Source organism: Epargyreus clarus, unplaced genomic scaffold (assembly GCF_041222505.1).
Source record: "Epargyreus clarus isolate Ecla_fem2 unplaced genomic scaffold, WU_Ecla_fem_2.2 ptg000027l, whole genome shotgun sequence".
Taxonomy (NCBI): domain Eukaryota; kingdom Metazoa; phylum Arthropoda; class Insecta; order Lepidoptera; family Hesperiidae; genus Epargyreus; species Epargyreus clarus.
In genome coordinates, this window is record NW_027332234.1 from 6,045,789 (window position 1) to 6,066,158 (window position 20,370).

Here is a 20,370-nt window from a genome sequence, read left to right on the forward strand (position 1 = left end):
CCCAAATGTTCACACACCAATGAACGCAGGAAAGCAGCGTGTTTAAAAGTGCATGTGCACTGTGGTGTTGTGTTTTTGAGCTGTTTATCAGTTTAGTGTTGTGTGTGTGGTATGGTTGTGTGTTGTGTTATGTTTGTTGTTGTGTGATTAGCGTGCCCGGGGTGCGGTGGTGTGCGGCATGCATGTGTGGGTGTTCCTGCGTGACGCGAGGCGCGGCGGTGGAGCGGCCGAGGCGCCAGTGCCGCCAGTCGAGTTCGGAGCGTCGCGGGGCTGCCGCGCACTCGTCGCGTTGAGCCCTCACTCGCGATCCCAACTTTGTGCACTGGAAACTTTTAAACGCAATTTGCACCGGTACCGCCGCCGCGCGATCCCTTAACCCTACGTCGAGTCGCAACGTGTGTAACGCGAGTGCGAGCGATCCCTATCGCGCGTGTTTCGAGTTCGTCATTCTATTTTTGAATATCCACTAAACGCTACGCTGCGAAGTTTTCGAAACGCAGCCCGAGTCGGGTGAACGGCCCCAGTGTGCAGCTAGCTGCATCGCATCTCCTGTGTTTTTGTTGACGGATAACATTAGTGTTTGTTAACTCGCCGTACGAATCGGAGACGTTATCTGTAAGTATGACCCCGGTCGATTGACGATACTAGCTGTATGTTTATAGAGAGAACCGAGCGAATATGCCAAGTCTACCTGTTGATTATCCAATGACAAAACATTGTTTACCACATCTGCTGTTAAGTACGAATGAATTTTGACGTTGTGTTGACTAATGCACGCATGTGTTGGCGGAGAACGGCACACATAGGTACTATACGGTATAGCCGTGTATAGTTAGTAACACAACTGTAGGTACGTAGTCTATTGTGAGTGTATGGTATGTGTGTACGCAGCATTTTATTACGTGGACCTCAGTTATACCTATCGTGTGATCTGAGTTTACTGCATAGAGCACAACAAAATTGTATTCGCGTAAGTTGCATACATAATCCTGTTATGTATCCTATTGTAACATTGCTTCATATATAGGAATTAATAAAGGTACAATAGTTAGCGATACAATTAAAACTGTAATTTATTATTAAGTGATTTTCCCTCTAAAGTTCTGAAATCTGAAGTATTCATGTCAAATTGTAAAGATTCGTAATCTCACCAATATGATTAGAATTTATAATGCAAATGTAAGTATATAGAAATATATACCATTTCTAAGGTTTTCAAAAACTTAGGTAGATAGATGTCTATGTGAATCGTATTCCACGTGGTTCAATGACTTGATTGCGAAACAAAAGACTTATGTCAACGAGAAACAAATGTTATCAAGCTAAATAAACAACGCTATTCATAATTAACTGCGCTAAAATGTGCTAACTGTGGTAGTATACGTTTTATATTACTCCAAAATATATGAGACAATATGTTTTTGGTCTCTTAAATATTGAAAATGATTATTAGCCGACTAATTATTTTAATTTTTTTGGTAAAAAATAACGTTTAGTGAAGTAATGTCTGTCATTGTGTTAAAGAAAAAATATAATAGGAAAAAAAATGTTTTTGTAGTATACCTAAGTGACCATATATACATACCATATAGTGTATGTTTTTGTTATGTAAGCAATTTTGGGTACACAAGTCTTATCATAATTAATAATATTTTTTTTTCCCGCAAGTGAAATTATATGGAACAGTTTATTTACTTCTTATCTTTATCATTCACATAAATGAGAAAAATTGCAAACATACGCGAATTCATTGCGAATTTCAATATAGCAGGTGATGAAATGGTAATTTTAAATATTTAATAACTCTTGAGATCATTGTTTAATATTAACTTTAATAATAAAATCAATATAGCCTTAAATACGGAGTTCTGAAAGTTTTTATTTTCTATCAAATCGTTCTCACGTGGGATTCGTGTAGGGATGCCTTAAAACAGTTGAAAGAAATTGTTAGTGCTTATTGTAGTAATTTAAAGAATAAAAACTACACCTATTAACCACATTTATCTGCATTTTAAACGGGACGGTCCCATTTTCAACAGGATCTATGGTCACGTTATGTATACCTATACTAATACCACAAGTTAAAACATTGTGGTTAACATATTATTTAACTGAAACGTTAACGGAGTAGTTTAACCACAAAAGCATACATGTATTATGTAAAAGTAATAGTACCTAAATCATATTGTTGTGGTCGCGGTTATACACATGCCGATACGACGTGTTTCCGGCGCCGATATATATTTCTAAAGTAATTCTAACATTATAAATTAGCTCCTTTTACTAAAATTTTACCACACTTTTATTAGCTAACCAGTATGTAACGAAATCTTTGAACTCGATTTTTGCCCAAAATCTGTTAAGAAAATAAAAATATTTATTAATATTAACGCATATGGACGAGGCCATGTCCTAAACACAATTTTTTTTAGTTCATATCTCTTCAAGCTTGTTTGTATGTAAAGTAAGATTGTCCTTCTTAGTACAAGGTGCACAACTGCGAGAATCCAATGCACCTAATGTCTATCAAATCTGCTTTTGCACAAAATGAACGTTCTGTGCATAAATGTGGAGAAACAGTCAATATAGAGTTGCCATCAAAATATAGCTATAAAAAATATATATGCATTTAAAACATATTTTTTATTTATCTTTAAATTATTATAATTTATTTCTAAAACAGATTAAAATTAACTAATTAGGAAAACAATTTTAAATTGCTTTATATATAATTATAATACATGAACCCCGTCACAATCCTATGGTTTATAAAACATAGGATATTTATTTTTATTTAAAAATAGATAGACATATAAGTCATACAGTCAGCTCTTAGACTACAAAGTACTTACTGTCACTATTGAACATCTTGACATGTATTTCACATACTTGTCCCAAATAAGGTAACATTAGATTTCAACCTTTCAGTAAATGTTAGTCGTCGAAGCGGATTGAAGGCATGAGTTAAGAAAAACAAGCTAGTCCAATAGAGTAGTAAACACTTCAGGAAAATAATTAACTTCGTTAAGTAAATACATTATATTGACTAGCTTTGTCTTAGGACTTCATTCGCATTTACTCACGACAAGACTATGATCTTATATTATTGATGTGAATGATTATAAGTGTAGTTGTTACATTTTCTATGGGGTATGGTACTAGCATTTACATTTTGAGGAACAGAAAATTAGTGGCATATTTTTAATATATTTAAAAATGCATAACACATGATTAACAATCAGTATTAAAAAGTCTTACTTTTGCTAGTGCTGTATATTTATGTATTATATACCATTTTCTGTCATTTTGAGATCTTTGCGGAAGCGACTAACCTGATCTAACCTAATCCTATTAACAGTAGTCACGTGGAATCCTAAAAATCATGACATATCTGTAATTTTATTAACACCAAAAACGTGCATAAATAATACTGGATAACATATGACAAGTCTCAATGGTTTCAGCGAACCCAAACACTATCTAAACGACCCATTTCTAGAATGGACAAACAGTTGATAAACCGTACAGCTGAGGAAGGGATGTGGTCCGTCCTTTACAAACAATCCAAAAACAGTTTCAGTGTGATTTTCGTACAATAGTTTAAGTAACGTCTGGAAACTTAAGTAACTTACTGTTAGAGTGAGAACATTTATCATTAGTCTATTACTGTTGTGTTTAGAGATGGTAGAATCTTTTGTGTTGTAATAATTGTGTCAAGCTCTGCTGGTTGGGTTTGAAGCCTAAGAAAAACATATTTACAAGGCGTTATTAGTCCCTCGGTTTAGCGACGCATCTATCTGATAACTGGATTTAAAAACTTTGATTGATTACAGTTACAGTCTTCCATAGTCGACAGTGACCATCAGGTTTTCTGAATCTTCATTTATTATTTATCTAGTTTGATAGCGAAATTCGTGTAAATAAGAAAACATTGGCTAGATATTACCAGCGCCAAATTTGTAACATTGTGATAAATATAATTTGAAATTGAGAAATTAACATACAAACTAAAATTTCAATGTCAATAACTTTTATTTTTTGAATAGGTTACTTTTAACTTTTCATATAATTCAAATGAATTGCCAATTTTCTTAAAACCTTTTAAATTGTAAGGAAAGTTAAAGAACAATACAATTGTTTTACGATAAAAACATATTGCAACAGTCATTTAGCACTAAGAAAATTCGAAAGCATAGCAAAAACTGTGGACATTTTAATTATTTTATAGTTTTTCCGAGTTCAAGTTAAATATTTACTGTTTAGAAGAAAAACATGAAGTCTTAGTCTTCATGAATTCCTATTATTAAGTTTTTTACTAAACTTAATAACAAGTATAAAACAATAAAAAATAATGCGGGTTTAACAAAACGGTTTTATATGAAATAGAAGTCATATTATGGAAAATTTTGTTTAAATAACAATGTTTTATTGCCCTGATAGACTTGTAATTAATGACAGTCCATTCATAGGAAAGCTATAATCTTTTGACCATGTTAACCTCAGAGTTAAGCTGTCCCATAAAATATGTTGTCTCTATTTCATCTCTATCTTATTTTTTATCTTGTGTATCTTATTGGGATACATATATCTATACACACTATTACATTCACTGGACTTACTGACTGAATATAATTTACTGAATAAAATTGCTTGTAACAATTGTAATTTCTTTACACATTGTAGGTTTGTAAGGTAACAAACGGATAATCTCTAAACATGTCTTTATAAAACTTCGACTCCCTGCAAACGCAGCGTGGGCGCTTGTATATCATATTTAACTATTACATAACTGAACATTGTTTTCACTTTTTATATAAAATGCGTCGTAAAAAATCTTAGTCGGTTACCGACCTATCTTATCATACGCACCGTGATATGATTTTTCTGTGTAAACGAGATTCTAAGATGACAAAGGTCAATGACAATATAGGTCATCTTGATACGCGATTATCATTACAATGTCAACGTTTTTTCGTGGCGTCTTGTTGTTAGATTATTTACATTTATTATAATAATGGCGGTGGTAGGTGACCGTTGTAATATAATTATTATGTCGATGTAAGTCACTAGCAATTAGTATTTCAGACAAGTTCGGTTATATGCCAAGTGTTTAAGTTCTGTACCCTTACCATGAGTTTTTACGTATTGACAAATATTACTGTTTTGGTATTTGTTTACGTATTTGCCCATACAATTCAAGTCAGCGCCCCTAGTGAATTGTATCAGAACTATAGTGTCAGTAACGTAACTTTAAATGTATAAATTGACAAAATGGCGCTTTATGTTTTGTCCCTCTTTTTGGCGAACACGTGAGGCAGACAAAAAGACTTGAGTACTTACTTATTGTAATGTTTACTCAGTGTACTGAAGCAAACGAAACAGAATAATGGATTGAGTGAACGTAACGTAAAATTGTTGGATGTTTTGAAAATGGTCAGCGTACTGTATGGGTAACATTTGTTTTATTTTACGACAGTGGTAAGTGTTTTTGTATTTAAAGTCATATAATCTATCAGTAAGAACTATTGCAACTATTTGATTTGAGTTATGTTGTTTATTACCTGATTTCACCATTTCAGGTAGTTGTTATAGAAACATCCTCTTTTAATTCTTATTATAAACTTCTTTTTATGCTGTTATATCTATATCCCCTTTTCGCCTGGAGTTGACAGAATCACGTTTATTAAGAGAAGTCTTTCAAAAAATATATTTTGTGAATAAATATGAATAAAGGCGCTACTTTTGAAGCATTTAGTATAATGACACGCTTTGTACTTTATTTTAAAGATTATATTTGATTTATTTTAGTCTTTTATTCAAAATATTGTTTAGTTTAATCCGGGTTTTTGGAGTAAACCACTATGTTTAGCATGTACGAGTATCTCTATTGTACTTACGCGTTATTTCGGTACTAAACCGACCTTTTCAAGTAGTCCTCTCGTTATTTTTCTCCTCCCGAAACCAAAAGTAACTTTAGTGTGATTTGAAAAAAATATCGAATTGAACAATACGACTGGTACAAGTTAATAAATACCAAAATACCATAAACTTCAAACAAAAACTTACAACTAAAGTTATATTGATGTGATATTATTTCAATTAACACCCATCGCTTATGTGACATATCTGAATGTAAAATAATGATCTTATTTCTTTTTTGGTTGCTCGTGTGAATATTGTTTCGGAAATAAATGTTTAATTAACTTTCATGTAGAGAGAGCATTTTATAAGGAGTAACACAGGCCCCATTTAACCTATCTACATACATTTCACTCCCTATTCTAAAATCAATCCCTTGACATTCACAAGAAAAAAGAGATTAGTGATATTTTGAGCACATTACACGGCATAATACATATTATGGACATATATCTTTGTCAAATAATTCCTCAACAATCGTATGATATTATATGTTAGAATCAGACGAGAAAAAACATTTGAAGTGCAAATATTACAAGTTGTCTGATCAAACAACATACCAGATGTCTTCCAAACATACCATATTGACTTACATATCATATTTTAGTGTAAATATGGTGCAATCGACAAAGGAGTTATTGGTGTGTAAACAACTTTTAAAAGTTTGTTTTCAGACGTTAATATTGCAAATAACTAAAATTGAGTGCCTATATTTGCTTTAAAAATGATCACAGTTTATTGCAAGCTTTTATTTTTTAATTTGTAAAAACTTAGGTGGTACAAAAAGTCAGTTTACTTTACATACCCTTCAACGAGAACATTAGCGTTACAGTGCTGTTAAGGTAGAGTCAAGCAGACCAACAACATGATTTGGCGGCTAGCTGCGTTGGGTCACGGTATCTTAAATGCACGTTTTATCAACTACATTAATAGCGTTCTTCGTCATTATTTGCGCCATCGAGTATCCAAAAGTAGCTGCGATTCTGCCTCGAACGTTTCTTGTCTGTAACGTTTGATCATTTATAAATTCCAAATAGTCGCTAAATCGTCGATCGCTAGTGCTAAAAGTAGCGTTGCTATTGAGGCTCTTAATAAGATATTTATATAAATCAAAAATACACATGAAATAAATAAAGTTCTTATGTCACCGCATAATGTACGTAGTTTTAGATGAAATCATTAACTTACGCTGTACTGAACATGCTATACTGAGTACACATACGTTTGTAATCTTTGGGTTTATATTTAGACGTAGTAAACAACGTGCCAAATATTTCTAGACTAACTTTAGCCCGTAGCTTTGCATACAGAACCGAAGTCAATGACCTAAACGCCGAAACATATGGATGTTTTATGTTATGAGCTTACATGCCACATGATGTTTAAAGGTCTTTCTTGGTTTTGCTATTTGAAGGTAGAACACATTGTGATGGACTCCAGAGACGCCATCGTCACAACTATTTCTGCCTAATAGCGGTAATGTTTGATCCTCAGGGGTCTGCGATCGGCCTCAAGTAGGCCACTCATGTAATTTGTTGTTGTAGATATCCAAGGGTGGCAGTAATCACATACCGGCAGGTGGACTACACGCTCGTTTGCTACTGAAAATTGACCAGAGATATAGTAACATATCTAATTTTTGTGAAAGACTAGATTGGACCACTAATTTAAACCGGAACACAAAAGCTTTATATTCCTGCTAGTTGATAAAAGGAGGTGTTACGGTTGTGCCAGTAATTATATAGCTTCATTTGAACAAAGCTAAAAAGCTGAAGAGGTTAAAATGAATAGACAGAGTCATTAGTTCTATATATTTGAACAGATAAAATTTCAGACGAAATGTAATTAAGACGAACACGTAGGCGAATTGTCTTAGCACAGACAACACAATGTAGCACGAACGATAATTAACAATTCGGTACGTTAGGTATACGGTAGAATACGAGCGATCAGCGATAATCTAATATTTATGAACATATTTTATCCATTAATCAAGCAGTGACATCATACATCACGCTATCCAATTTTCATCTAGCAAAACATCGAAATTTGAAAATGTCTAGTACGAAGAAATTGTCAAGTGCCGATTTTTGACAGACAAAGCACTGGATAGATTATTGATAGTCGTTAGTGGTTCGACACTTGGATCCTACGTTCAATTCCTAGGCATTTCTCATTTTGCAAAGTTATGTACGTATTTACAATAAATGGTCACTTAAGCGACGAAGGAAAACATCGTTCCGGAGAATTCACGTCATGTAATTTTCCTTAACATGTTTTCCTTTGCCGCTAAAATGAGTGATACACAACATACTCGAACGTGTAATAAATAAGAAATTTTCTTATTATGTCCCATTGGATTACAGTTCTGCCCGGTAACTGTTATTTTGTATTTATTAAAGACTCAAATTTGTATACGAGTATAGTCCACTTGATGGTAAGTGGGAATTGCCACTCTAGAGGATAGAGAGCTTAGGTCTGGAATCGCAACAAATGTGTATGAGTATTTAGTACTGGAGCACATATATAGAGACACATGAAAGCTAAGATCGTAAGCCACAAGCTCCACCGCTCGGCATTCTTCCACAACTTTCATTACTCACGCGTCCGTATTTACATTCACGTGACCTTTCTCAAATCCTCAAAGTTTAAGAATGATTGAAAGCACCAAGATTCATCAACTGTATACATCATACATATAGCCGTGCATCTCAAGGGAAACGTAACGTTGATGATTCTTTGATAATCCCTAAGCGATTTTTGATGACCCTTGGTCTGAAGCTGAAGCGAATTTAAACATCAATTTCTTTAGCGCTGAAACAAATTTGACGATTACAAAGTATTACGATTGCGTCTGCTTAGGGTTGTCAAAAGTACACTTTTGAGTCATAATAAAATAAGGTTAAAATGTGAACAGGTTTATGAAAGTCTTTTAAATGTCAACTTTGAACGTTGAATTTAACTTTTATATGTCTAAGACATTAATTAGGTACATAACATATTTTCAATGATAATGTCAGTAAATATGTGCTTAACCATAACCAGGAAGTGATTAATTAGTTGTTTACGTTAATATCATTATAATAAAGATTTTGCGTGTGAATATGCACATTATTTTCCACAATAATAATATGTTTGCAAAGATTTAAAATGTCCATTGAACAAATTGAAAAGCCACTTTTATTTTAGGATATTTTCTTTTGTGCACATCAGATGCAGATTAATAGATTAGATTAGATTAGATGCAAGTATAAAATCTATTGGATTTTATACTTGATTTTTGTATTATAGGTACTGAGAACTGTATTACTTCAATAACCATTGTTGCCTACCGATGTAACTTAACCTTTATTTACTATACTTACCGCAAATCAGAACAAAATTGTAAATTTATTCGGGCAACGTTTCAACCCTAGTCATCGCACTGTAAAATGACCTCGTTTGGCCAAATTTGAATTACGGTTTAAGTTAGGCCATTGAGGACAGACCTTTTCAGTCACAGCGCTTAAGTTCAGAAGTAACTGAAATCAAACTCATCTTGTAGGTCTTGAAGTCATGTAATAATATAGTCACATAAACGGTACAGAGTAACGATATAACAATTATACGTAAGTAAGTTCACACTAGTGATTAGAAGTATTATAACTACACAAGTATCTCCGTTATTCGACTGCTCTTGCTGAAGTCTCCGACCAGAATGTCGCTCTCTGTTAATTCGAGCGCCGCCAAGGTGTCGTCCCCACTTCACCTACCCGCATCTGTTTTTAAACTGTAGTATCAAATGAGTCACTTATTACTTTAATGTAACGTTATAAAAATGTGATATCGTTAATATCCAAGCTTCTTATTAACGACGATAACATTCGGCCGTCCTGCTCACACGTTCGTCCTCGATCGTGTATGGTCTGATGCAAGAGCTGCAAAAGAAAACCAGTTGTTTAATGCCTAAGTCCAGAAGAGTTACACATTTTCTTGTAATACCGACTCGCACGTAAGAGGCCCGAACTGTTTATCAAAAACATGGCTTAAACTCTACGCATTTTCTTGCAATACCGACTCGCATGTAAAAAGCCCGAACTGTTGATCCGAACCAAGGCTTAAACTAGGTGATGTTCATATAGAATCACACTAGTTGTGTATTACCTAGGTTATAAATCTGCCCCAACAGTGTTCACCACGGATTTCTGTTGCAGGCATAGTTCATAAGGACTCTTTACATAAATGTCATATGCGCGACAGGTATTGAAGCGAATGCATTAGACCATTGTTAAATAATAAAACACACGGTTTAAACTAGGTGATGTTCATATAGGATCACTCTAGTCATGTATCACCGCAGTTTTTATACCTTGTTTACGATAACATTCGGCCAGTGCTCAACACAAATTTACTCTAAAAATGCAATATTCACTCAATGTAATACATCCACCCAACATACATACATACATACACCCAACCATATGCATCACCAAGAGACACCCGCGAACATTACACTGCTCGAGGCATCTGCACTAATCCATCTTAACTACAGATAAATAAAAATCAAACTAAAAAAAGTTTCCTACACCTACAGTAATGACAACATCTAGCTGCCCACTTTACTTATGTCTGGATTCTAAGTCCAATAGTTAAATCTCCAACAACTATTGATTCGATAAAGTTACGCATCAGAATAACGACGTTTATCTTATTAGTCCATTTCGGAATGCTCAACAACCTGTTCAATAACTGTTATACTGATAGATAGATAGATCTATAGTTGGCCACTAAATGAATCTGTGCGACTCAAAATACTATTATAAAATTATTTTATTACTACTTAGTACTTCTTTTAATTATTACAATGTTATTTTATACAAATAGTTGCCTTTCCAATGTACGTCTTTTATCAACTGATGAAGCAGTATCAAAATAATAATATATCGTGAATATTTGAAATGAATGATATCAAAGTTAAAGACTAAATAATGGTAAACTAACCATGAATTTCACACAATATAACACGTATAAGTTGTATGAACCCAATTTTTTTACGTTATTTATCACAAATTCAAATTATTTCTTTCAAAGTAGGGCCACATAACCCACTTTTGAAAGTCAGAAAGAAATTTCATTACATTAAATTGAATTTATATTCAGTTATAATAATACATACTATTACATGAATTTCAAAATTTAATTAACAAAGCAAAGGACCCATGCGTTCACGTCAGCGACATACTTGTCAATTGTGTATGGCTTAACTACTTAACTTTTTTTTTTTTTTTATTTCACCAAAAGTTTTAAATTAAGATTCCCATAAGGAAGTTATAGTTTGGGCTATTTTACTGTAAAAGTTATGCATTATACTAAGGAAGATTTGCTAGACTTTACGCAAACGTCGTTTTTAAAAAAAAATCAAATAATGTTATGGAAAGAATAAACACATTAAAATGGTCCGTTAATCTAAACGGAGTTTAAACAGACCTTGTCTTACATTGAGTTCCTCGGAAGCGGATTTTTTTTTCCGTAGGTAGTTATCAAACGGATAGTGTTATTGAATACACACTCGTAAACTACCTACCAAGAAAAATGACTTCAGAAACCGGCCATTATTTAACTATACTTATTTGTGTCTACAACTGATAAAAGATTTTTTTTAAACACGCTTTTATTTTTGCCACGCTTTTATTAACTTGACCTGTATGTATGTAACGGAATATTTGAATTCGATTTTTACCTACTTTGAACGGTCAGATTTATTTAAAAATTTTGAAATACCTATGACATGACATGATTTTAATAATCTTGTCCGATTCTAATTTTGTCTCATCACGATCGTCAGATTTAAAACTATAACTGTTTTACATAACATGTGGCTCCTTATCAATCACAACCTAAAATTTCTATGACCTGAAAAAGGTCTATTAAAGTTGATCATGATTTTATACCAGCCAGCCAAACAAACAGTTAGTCAAACTATCTTATGATACACCTTATTACCGAACAATTCATATTTATTATATATATTTCAAACGCCTCGGCTTCACCTGACTTTTATATAGTTTGTAATAAAAATTATATTAGTGCGTAATATCTATATAGATTATATTAATATAATATGTATCATTTACAACCAACACTCTCAAGGAGATGCTCGATGTTTCTATAGAGAAAACCTAGACATGACGCAATTGTGAACCGTATGAAATTTATATGAAAAGTAAATTATTGTATAAGAAAATCCCATCGAAATGTACCTATGCTTTTATTTGATTACATTATTATTCATTTGGCTATGATATACATATAATAAGAATGAAATCTTCACGTGTTTACATCGAATATATTTGAAAAAGAAAAATTGTCTGTCGGTTTGTATATTTGAAAATGCATTAAAACCAAAACTACGAAGTCGATGTCAAAAGTATACATTTTTTTTAAAAAACATTACATGACCAGGTAATGGGCAATTCCAAATTACTAACGTACTCCGTGATCTTGACAGAGGGCATTGTATAATTCAAATTATATTTTGAATTCACATGAACAAAGTCGCAGGCAAGACTCGTTTTAAAAATGCAATTCAAATTATATTTTGAATCCACATGAACAAAGTCGCAGGCAAGACTCGTTTTAAAAATGCAATTCAAATTATATTCTGACTCCACATGAACAAAGTCGCAGGCAAGACTCATTTTAAATATGGTATACAAGAGACTATCTAAATTTATGTAGGCTTCAGTGACCGTTTCTCACTTAATACGTATAATAACTTAATTGCTGTAACTTGTAAATAGAACTAAGCTCAAGTTATAAAAGCATCAATTTATTATTATTATTATTATTATTTTACTTAAAATAATTTATTCTCAATCCCATACAAAGTGGATCCCGTTTATTATTTCGTAAATGGCTCACATAATTAATAATATCGATAGTCTAAGCGTCTCAACGTTTAAGGTACAAACTTCATTTACCAGTATTTGATAGTGCCCAATTTTCAAACCAAAAGGACGTGTAATGTGTCAAATTCAAATTGAAATTTAAAGATTTAAAATTACGAGATGTAAAGAAATATTAATACAAAACGAAACGTTGCATACTAAATTTAAAACAGACATTTAATATTATGTATAAGTGAGTCAGTCTGAAGTAGAATGGGAGATAAGAGAGATATTTTTATATATAATATTCCAAAGACCGCTGCGCATAAGTTTCTCAGTTTTCTTATAGATCATTAACTAATGTGCATTTATACTTTATGGGAGTCAAAACACAGTAGTACACAGTACTGCGTGAATTCGCCTAGAATTGATGGAAATCTAAATTTGGCAACGTACGTATGCTTCTTTCATAACAATTACGTATCAAGTATATGAAATCAAAAGGAAACTTTCATTGATTTATAAAATGAAAATGTGAACAATGTAGATGTGAATGCAAGTTTATTTTTAAATATAGTCAATTAATATCCAAAAAAAAAAAAAAAAAAAAACAATAAACCTTAAACTCATTTACCATTTCCCTCCTGGGTACACTCAGCCACTCAATACCGTGGTCGTGATACTTTTTTGCAGGCAGTTAAATATGTACCACGTAGATATTATACATTTCTGTACAATTATGAATAATCAAAATTTTGCAACTTAATAAACGTGTCACTTATATCAAGTAGGTATACTGTACTCTGTAACTGCGTTTGTTGCTACCGCATAGTCCCTTCCATACAATAAAAACAAACGCATATACGTAAACCCCGTTTGAAACATTAAAAGTTATCAAAAATAAATTCAAATCTAACCTGTATGCAATTTCTGGCGTACATTAACCTATATTAACAACCATTAGGTTCCCATATCTATAAAGCCTGACATTTAAGATTAAAGATCCTTAAAATATTTTCATAAGTACGTGTATTTCTATATATTTCAAAGTAGGTGTAACTTTAGAACAATTAGGATTTACTTTTTACACCACAGAATTTAACCAAATGGACAGATTTACCACAAGAACTGCCTTGCAAAATTACTTTTAGACACTTCTTCACAGAAAATGCACTTATTTTGAAGTAAACACCTCAGTTTACAATGTTAACAAGTAATTTGATAAGAGTAAAGTTTGTTCACAAAATTTAAGTATATCATTTTCAGAGGGTATTAACATTTCATTGAATTACTAGTCTCAATCTATCCATTTTCTTAATTCAAATGAGTTTTCCCTTACATCAACGACATTTATCTACCCCCATTTTTACTTATTCTACCAAGATGAATTCACATATGACATAATAATGTTTTAACTCACGGTTTTTATTCCTGTGTCAAGTATGTTCGTACTTACGAATCGCCGTCCATGATTGTGAGCTGGTTCTTGTACACTTCTGATGAAATCAAACTCATCTTGTAGGTCTTGAAGTCATGTAATAATATAGTCACATAAACGGTACAGAGTAACGATATAACAATTATACGTAAGTAAGTTCACACTAGTGATTAGAAGTATTATAACTACACAAGTATCTCCGTTATTCGACTGCTCTTGCTGAAGTCTCCGACCAGAATGTCGCTCTCTGTTAATTCGAGCGCCGCCAAGGTGTCGTCCCCACTTCACCTACCCGCATCTGTTTTTAAACTGTAGTATCAAATGAGTCACTTATTACTTTAATGTAACGTTATAAAAATGTGATATCGTTAATATCCAAGCTTCTTATTAACGACGATAACATAACAATGAAGTTATGTACGGGAAGGTATACATTTAGTAGGTATTATTTGAATCATTAAAGATAAGAATGCTATGAGCATAAAAGGTTAATTGGGGGTATTTTTTTAAATAGGCAACATCATACAGATGATAAATAATTTTACGGCATGATTTTGTCAAAATTAGCAGAACGTTGCTGATTAGCAAGTGCAAGCGGACGGTGGCTTATTAAATAAAAAATCGGAGTGAAACGATCATTTGCGCACTACACAATCATATACCTACATAGACAATTGGTAGTTACGGTACAAAACACAATTAACTTACGCTATGAACATTCGCTAATGATGAGCATATGATTTTCCGAGAAACGATTGTGTAAACCCGTGTTATATTAATGTAGCGTAGCGTTATCTAATCAATATTGATATTTATTAGCTCCAGTTTGCAAACTTTCCCCTGTTGGATGCGTCGTATTTTCTATTTAACAGCACAGAAAACATCTCACGATGATACAAGTTAATATGAGTCCGCAAGAATGTACGCAGTAATGTAAGTCGTCAGTTCGTCACGCGAGCTTGTACTCGTAACAATGCCTGTAGTAAATTTTCCACCACGAGTTACTGTTTGTCTACGTACAGTAGTTATCTTTAAGCGATAAGCGTTTAGTTAAAACGTTAAAGCGTGTCCCGTATGGGTCGAAATTTCCATGACGGTTAGGTTGCGTTAGGTTAGGAATTTTGCGGCTGTGGTTGTTTTCACAAGTTGTATTATATATTTTTTTGTATTTTTTGTTAAATTATTTTATTTAATTGTATTATTATTTTGCAATTTATGTGCTAGAAAATGGATTTTATATGTTTTCTTTTTAATAAACAAAAAAGAGAAAGTTTTTTCAATACGTAAGGTTAAATTTAATAGGTAAATGGTAAATTTAATATTAACAGTAACTATATTTTCTTAATTTTTTTTCTATAAAAGTAGATATTCATTAATGTAGAGTTATACATTTGCCTTCCATGATACTAGTATGTGAGGTACTATCAAGTCCAGTTTCTTTTGTACATTATATTAAAAATTCCGCTATATTCCGCCAAATTTATAATAATGTTTCTCAGTTTTAATTTCAACGATATGCTTTAATATTCTATACGTCAACAATACAATAGTTCAAAACGTAATCCGTTTTCCTTGCTCAGCTAATCTTTCCCCATCCATCACCGAAAACGTTACGCCACCGTTCATTGAAACTGTGTCGAGACGTCCGCCGCCCTCCATTCCCTCACAACTCCGTTATCACATCCATGGCGTATATCTGGCGCCTCTTAATTGCCTCAGACTAATAATTATTATCAGTTCGCGTGCCGCCCCGCCCTCTCGCCAGCTACTAAGATACGCAATTACCAATACAACTGTACAACACCCACACAGAGATAAGCGTAACCACGTGCTCCAAATGTCACTCTACCGGTCACGTGGGTTGTGATACAAGTAATTTGCCAAGTTTTTTTATATCGTATTGTTTGTTGCTGCTGTTCTATTGAATAATTTACAGCCAACAAAGTCTATTGTTGAACATTTGCTGAACCAAGGAGAACTGGAGGAAGAAACTTGAAGGAAGGTTATCCAGAAAATATTATAACAATTCCGATTTACGTTGTAGCTACGTTGCTCAATTCTACTACTAAGCTTAAATATCTCCCATACCTATTGTTATATAGTTGCTAGACTCACGCAACCAGAAACCATCAGCGCCAATATACTGCTAAATCAGATACAGGTACTCGTCGACTTTGATTACGCACTGAATCATGAAAAGTACCTGAATATGCCGCGATATCTAACCCAACACTCAAGTTCGAGCGGTATCAGCACAATATACAATACAATCTCATATGCAATCCAATCGTAGATAAAATATGCAAATCATTTGCGAATCTGAATACGATATGATACGTTATTTCCCTACTTGTATGGGTTTAACTTCAAAGGCTTTCGAAAACGTAGGCGATTTTTAATAAGTTTCCTTATTTTGAAAATAGATTGGAAAAATCCTTTTTTGCTTTATACTTTCTGATTGTAGGATGATATCTTTGAATTACTGACGCAAAAAGCTTTTAAACGTTGTTACTTAATCTAGATCTCCAAAATTGTCTTGTTTCAGAAACTTGTTTTTTTTACAAGCCCAAGATTTCATGCGTTTCAAATAATATAACTTTCTAAAGGTGAAAGGATTATTAGATTTGGTCTAGTTATTTAAAAGATACTCGCGTATAGTTATGAAACACAACAAATAAAAAAAGGTTATTATAGTCTACAAAAATGTGTAATACAGTAGCCATAATATTTGAAAATTAGGCAAGTGATAGTAGCAATGTACTCATGTATAATGTACACAATGTAACCATGTTTGATTATGGTTGTGCCACATAATTCGGATGCTGTAGAAAGGACACAAAGAAAATGATGTTTGTAGTCCGTCATAAATCATAATCGAATATTTATTTATCATAGTTAACTTATATAGTAAGGATATGTTCAGCAAAATCTGCAAGCTGCTAACAATCATTAATGATGCGATTATAAAATAAATTATATCAATTATCTTGTATAATCCTACAGGGTCGTTAACAAAATGGATGGACTATTTCAGGTAACATCACCTAAAGCTATGAGCGCTAATAAAAAATCAATGATAAAACACAACAAAAGCATTACAGGCCATTTATTCCTAAGGTGAATACCCTCGGTTGCACTCGAAGACGCCATGTCTGGAATAGCAATTATTGTTACCAAGACTTTACGTTAACTTGAAAAATATGCTACGAATTGAATTCTTGATCAGAAACCTAGTAGGTACTGTTCCTTGTTTGGCTCGATGATTTATTGTTCTGGAAACAAAAACAATAACAACGTTATATGAAATGAAATTTGAAATATCGTTTGCAACAAATCTTTCTTAGTTTTAATTACTATTTTTTTCAATGTTTAAATAGTGAGTAGAGTTATATGACTTCGTTACTTAAATAACCATGTGTGTTAAAAGTACTCTCCTCTACGAATTATTCTCCATTTGATCAACTTCGTCTCTATTATTTTTCATGGTCCGAGTATAGTACCTCCAGAAAAGTAAGATATCACAAACAGATAATCTATTTAATTATTAAATGAATAATATTGCTTATGAATGTAAGTCATTATTAACTTTTAATGCAAATGCTCTTTGACCTTTACTAGCTGATGTTCCAAAGTTCATTAAAGTCGATTGTAGCATTTCTTCCGTGCGATATAGATGGCGCTGTATACATTTAAGATTACGACTTAATGAATAGTTATATTATCTATTGAATGTCCGACCACGTTATCAAGCAAGTGACAAGCCTCCTTCGCCATCGTGTTACCTATTTCTTTCTTATCACTAGTGACGTGTCTTGTGTCTAAGTTGCTTTCATATCATGAAAGAGCGTCATATGATTTGTAAGTTTTAGAACATAAGAGTGACTTTAGAATCAAAGCAGTGATAGCCTGGTGCTTAAGAAACTCGGCCTCTCGATCGAGGGGTCCGAGGTTCAAATCCCAGGCACGCACTTCTGATTTTTCAAAGTTATGTGCATATTAGAAATTAATTATCACTTGCTAAACGGTGAAGGAAAACATCGTGAGGAAACCTGTATACCTGAGAGATTTATAAAAAAATAAATATCTCTAATGTATGTGAAGTATACCAATACGCACTTGGCTAGCGCGGTGGACTATGGCCTAATCCTTCTCATTATTAGAGGAGGCCCGTGCCCAACCACTGCTGGTGTTATGTATGTATTATGTATTATGTCCCACTGAACAGTAATGGGTTGATGATGATGATAGAATCAAACACGTGCCGTTGTGAACCGACTAGTGATACTTAAACCATTAACTTTTTATATTTATTGTACTGAGTAAATTGATGTTTTGCTTTTAAATTGCCTATAATGAAATCTCATTGTTTTTACAGAACATTGCGATGTGTAACTGTTAATGTTATGTTACGCAATCTAGAAAAGTGTTAATCATTGGAGGTATTTATTTTTTTCGTCTTCTCTTAATGGCAGTCTTACCTAATAGGTGGCAGAATCCTCCATGGTACTACTGCGGGGCACCATTGCCACATCTGTTTTAGTCATTATACTTAGTTCTTAGTCGATCTCGGTAGTAGGCACTTAGTCGGTAGTAGATACTTCCATCCAATTTGGAGTTGGTTACAGATGTTCGTCATGTGCAGTGAACATGTATAATCATGTGGACTGTTTACTCGTTTTCTATTTCTGTTTGATAAAAAACCATTATATCTGAATCATCCATCATAGTTCATTTAACAGAGATAACGTTTTCCCTGTTTTCGTATTAATCATATGAAGCATTATATGATAATCAGTGCGTGATGTTATCTTTTAGTAAGTAATGAACTGTCCATTAAGTAGATAAATGACCACGACAAAGAAATATATCTTCGTTAGTTATCTTTTTATCTCCCTTCTGAAGGCATTAAATCATACGTAAGATTTTACGTTTTAAAATGGTTATTGTATGACGTAATGAAACATTTTTTCTTATTCTCTTAGCCTCATTAATCTTGAAGTTATCTTAATTTAAATGTATAATGTACGACATTTCAAACTTAAAAATGTTTGTCTTAAAAGTGCGGTAATGTTGGTACTTGGTAGGAACACTACCGTGTAATACACATCCATATTAATTTCGACATTTGAGCTAGAAGATTTAGTTGAAGTAGAAATTCATTCGAATAAGTCATATAAAGTTGCCGGAAGTAACATAATGCAATTCCTTGATGACTGACGTAAGGTTCGGTCTCATCTTGTAGAATTTATCAACATGGTCACTGTTATGAGATGCCCACATAATATAGTCTGAATTTTACTTTAGATCAAATATACTTATTTCTCTAGATAAAACGTTTTTATGAAACACTAACGGCAAATCTAAAAAGTACAAAAATATATGCAAGCAATAAAAACAACATGTTGGAAATCGTAGAAAAGGAAAAGTAATAACGATGAAAGATACGTTTACATGAGTTCTAAGCATCCATATACATATAAGATAACCACACCGATTCCTTTTTCCCGACAGCTTTATTTACCTGTGGTGTTAAATCACCCGAAGGATTAGGGACCGTCGCTATCGACGCTCTATCAAGGAAAACTCGACGAGAACAGGCTTTGGATTATCGACCACGTGTTGAAAGTCACGGTAAGCAGTGATGGCTTACTGGTAGCGATTTCTGTTTCACGTTGTGGTAAGGGTTTCTTAGGCACTTCCAATATTTACTTATTTATGTTACACCTTTAACTTGGTTAACATATGAAAGAGTAACCTTAATGGCTGTCACCCACTGGGTGGGTGGATTTTTTTCAATGGTATATTATTATGCATGTAAGAAAATATCCAATGCTTAACTGATAGAGGAACGAGGGGAAACTTATATACATGAGTTTTCCAAAATAAACAAGCAGGTTCTCAAAGTTATGTGAAATAGAATAATCGACTGGACGAGGTGGACTATGATTAATTTCTACTCATACATTGAAGAACCGTGCTGACCTATAGGACAGTAATGCGTAGTTGGAGGATATTGAAAACGGTCGCGTACAACCCATTCCCGTTCTACGATCAATGTAATACGACCCAAAAATCGCGCAAATCCTCTCGAGGTCCCCCATTGTTCTGAAATCATAAAGGGCCATAAAAACGCACTTAAAACGATAA

The 20,370-nt window shown here is 33.2% G+C and overlaps 1 protein-coding gene across 1 annotated transcript in view; it reads left to right on the top strand.

Moving 5' to 3' along the window:
- The first annotated feature begins 253 nt into the window (after positions 1-253).
- The window catches only part of Pde11 (Phosphodiesterase 11), a 189,072-nt gene continuing 168,955 nt past the window's right edge, over positions 254-20,370 (top strand). Inside the window, exon 1 of the mRNA XM_073089035.1 lies at positions 254-615. The gene's annotated coding sequence lies outside the window, so the exon portion shown is untranslated. The remainder of the gene's footprint in view (positions 616-20,370) is intronic.